The sequence below is a fragment of the Urocitellus parryii genome, chromosome 12, assembly GCF_045843805.1.
Source record: "Urocitellus parryii isolate mUroPar1 chromosome 12, mUroPar1.hap1, whole genome shotgun sequence".
Lineage (NCBI taxonomy): Eukaryota > Metazoa > Chordata > Mammalia > Rodentia > Sciuridae > Urocitellus > Urocitellus parryii.
The window spans coordinates 100434065-100438026 of record NC_135542.1 but is presented as its reverse complement, the minus strand read 5'-3'; the positions used below and the strand labels follow the sequence as shown (position 1 = coordinate 100438026).

Genomic DNA, 3962 nt, shown 5'->3' with positions numbered 1-3962 from the left:
AGATACACACACACATACACACACACACACACACACACACACAAACAAATGCAAGCATGCACACATTTTTATCTATTGTTTTACACAGTAGAAAATGATGAAGAACTATCTTGAAAAATGTTCCATGATTAATGGAATTGGCATGATTAATGGAAAAGGGAGATGTTCATTTTTTTTTTTTACCATTTTTTATCACTGTGATATCAGTTGTCTACTATTTACTCTGAACATTTATTTATGTTTGAGTAGGAGTTGGGCCATCAACCCAGCCCATGTCACAGGATTTTTTGTGAGAATAACAATAGATAATTCCTGCATACACTTGCAATTGTTAAAGTACTATAGTCATATGAATTATGTCAGGATGATTAGTGTTAGCCTAATTTGGCAAAGGAAAATGTCACATTTGCAAATATTTCTAAGTCAACAAAGCCAACAGTGGACAGGCTAGGTTCATTTGTTGCTATGGTGATGCATTTCAGATAGATGAATTTGGTTAAAAAGAATTCCATGAGCTGATTTTCTTTCAATTGTTATGTTTTTTCTTTTCATAATGCATGCCTTATTATAGAATTCTATCTACCATAAAGGTTTTAATCATCAATATGGCAAAATTCATCACAGATTAAAAAAGGTTATCAAATATATTATTGGATCTAGTTAAATATTATCTCTACTAAATTTTATTTGAATATCAATAGAGTTAATTTGTATGTTAATAATAATATATACAACAACACTTCATACTAAGTTTTACTACTAGCCCTTTGTATGTACAAATTTTTGTATATCTTTACTATCTTAGTAAATCCAAATCAATTCTAAAAGGTAAAATGAATACCCTTGCTTACAATCTTCTCCACTAACATTATCATATTATTCCTTTGTACATAGATATTCAGATATCAAACCTAAGGATATATCCTAGCTCTGCAAGACCTTATACAGTAAATATGTAAGTTTTTTTTCTATTTTTGTATATTAGAAAAAAATACCTGAATAAAAACTCATATTCAACAGAGCAGATCTGTGATAAACTGTGGCTAAAACTCTTAAATCAGAATAACTGAATCAAAATCATCCCTATTATATCTTCAATTTCTATTTTTCCTGAAATATTGTATCATAAAACTCATTCAAATCAAACATGTTAGTTTTCATGGGTATCTCCCATTCAAAAATATATGATAATATTTTTAAAAAGCCATTTTGGTACATTTGCCTTTTTTTGTTCCCTTCCTTCATTCTACCCTCCTTTTGAAAAAAAAAATGAATTATCTTTTCTGTATTGATTTTACATTTATTGGTACATTTTTGCTGAAGAATGTTGCCATATATCTTATTACCTCTTAAAATATTCAAGGAACTCTACTAACACATGAGGAAAACAAACAAACGGTAACCTGCTTAAAAAGTAAGCAAAGAATTTAAATACACATTTTTCCAAAGAAGACATAAAATGGACAACAAATATATAAAAATATGCAAAACATTAATAATCATTCATGGAGATACAAACCAAAACTTTACTGAGATATCACTGCAGTCCTGTTAGCCTAGGTATTATCAAACTGAGGAGGAGGAGGAAAAGGAGAAAAATAAGGAGGAGGAGGAGGAGAAGAAGGTGACAATGAAGAAGAAGATGCTAAAGAAGATGAAGAAGAAGAGGAAGAGGAGAAGATGAAGTTGAAGAAGAAGGAGTAGGAGGAAGAGGAGGAGAAGACAAAAATGAAAAAGAAGAAGAAGGAGGAGGAGGAGGAGGAAGAAGAAGAAGAAGAGGAGGAGGAGGAGGAGGGAGGAGGAAAAAGAAGAAGGAGGAGGAGGAGAGGAGGAGGAGGAGGAGGAGAGAAGGAGGAGGAGGAGAGGAGGAGGAGGAGGAGGAGGAGAGGAGGAGGAGAGGAGGAGGAGAAGAGGAGGAGGAGGAGAGAAGGAGGAGGAGGAGAGGAGGAGGAGGAGGAGGAGGAGAGGAGGAGGAGAGGAGGAGGAGAAGAGGAGGAGAGGAGGAGGAGGAAGAGGAGGAGGAGGAGGAGGAGGAGGAGGAAAGGAGGAGGAAGAGGAGGAGGAGGAGGAGGAGGCAGAGGAGGAGGAGGAAAGGAGGAGGAGGAGGAGGAAAGGAGGAGGAAGAGGAGGAGGAGGAGGAGGAGGAGGAGGCAGAGGAGGAGGAGGAAAGGAGGAGGAGGAGGAGGAGAGGAGGAGGAGGAGAGGAGGAGGAGGAGGAGAGGAGAGGAGGAGGAGAGGAGAGGAGGAGAGGAGGAGGAGAAAGAGGAGGAGGAGGAGAGGAGGAGGAGGAGAGGAGGAGGAGAGGAGAAGGAAGAGGAGGAGGAGAGGAGGAGGAGAGGAGGAGGAAGAGGAGGAGGAGGAGGAGGAGAGGAGGAGGAAGAGGAGGAGGAGAGGAAGAGGAGGAGGAGAAAGAGGAGGCGGAGGAGGAAGTAGAAGAAGCAAGTGTTGGCAAGGAAGCAGAGAACTGTGTTTGCTGCAGCAGCACATGTACTAAAATTGGAATAATATATAGAAGATTAGCATGGCACCTGTGCAAAGATTACATGCAAATTCATGAAACATTCCATATTTTTTCCAATGCAGAGCACCACCAATAGACTAGACCACTTGAAAGACAGAGTTTTAGGTAATGAAGACAAAATATATAGTCTTGAAAATAAAGTTGACCTTAGAAAAAAGATGTTAAGACACCATGAACAGAACATCCAATAAATAGAGATAACCTGAAAAGACTAAATTTATCAAGATTAATAAAGGCTCAGAGACACAAACTAAAGGTATGCACAACTCTTTCAATGAAATAATATGAAAATTTTTCCCAATCCTAAAGAATGAAAAGATAAATAAATACAGAAGCTTGAGGTTCACTAGATATACAAAATTACAAGACACACACCAAGACATATATTTTTAAAATTTGTTCTAATTAGTTATAATGACAGTAGAATGTATTTTGACACATCATACATAAATGGAGTATAACTTTTCATTCTTCTGGTTGTACATGACAGAGTTGCATAGGCCATGTAATAATATATGCACTTACGGTAACAATGTCTGATTCATTCTACTATCATTCCCACCCCCACAACCTCAACCCTTCCTTAACTCCCCTTTGTCTATTCCAAACTAGCACTACTCTACCCCTCCCCCCCCTTATTGTGAATTAGATTCCGCATATAATAGAAAACATTCAGCCTTTGGGTTTTGGGGATTGGTTTATTTTGCCTAGCATGATATTCTCCTGTTCCTTTCATTAACTGGCAAATGCCATAATTTTATTCTTCTTTAAGGCTAAGTAATATTCCATTATGCATACATACCATAATGTCTTTATCAATTCATTTGTTGAAGGAACTCTGGGTTGGTTCCATAGTTTAGCTATTGTGAATTGAGCTACTATAAACATTTGATATGGCTGTGTCACTGTAGTATGCTGATTTTAAGTCCTTTGGGGATAAACCAAGGAGTAGGATAACTGGATCAAATGGTAGTTCCATTCTCCCTTTTCTGAGCAATCTCCATACTGCTTTCTAAAGTAGTTGCACCAATTTGCAATCCCACCATCAATGTATGCATGTACCTTTCCCCCACATCTTCACCAACATTTCTTTTTTGCTTATATTCTTGATAATTACCATTCTGACTGGAGTGAGATGGAATCTCAGGGTAATTTTAATTGGTATTTCTATAATTACTAGAGATGTTGAACATTTTTTTTCATATATTTGTTGATGAGTTGTATTTCTTCTTCTGTGAAGTGTCTGTTCAGTTGTTCTTTAGCCCATTTATTGATTGGGTTATTTATTTATTTATTGGTGTTATGTTTTTTGAGTTCCTTATATAACCTAGAGATTAATGCTGTATCTGAGGTGCATATGGTAAAGATTTTCTACCATTCTGTAGGCTCTCTCCATGACACATTATTATGAGAATGCTTAAGATACAGAATAAAAATGTAA

The 3962-nt window shown here is 36.8% G+C and overlaps 1 non-coding gene across 1 annotated transcript; it reads left to right on the top strand.

Moving 5' to 3' along the window:
- The first annotated feature begins 2466 nt into the window (after positions 1-2466).
- Positions 2467-2573, top strand: LOC113187956 (U6 spliceosomal RNA). Its single transcript, XR_003301478.1, has one exon. It is a non-coding gene; the product is annotated as a U6 spliceosomal RNA (small nuclear RNA).
- The last annotated feature ends 1389 nt before the right edge of the window (positions 2574-3962 follow it).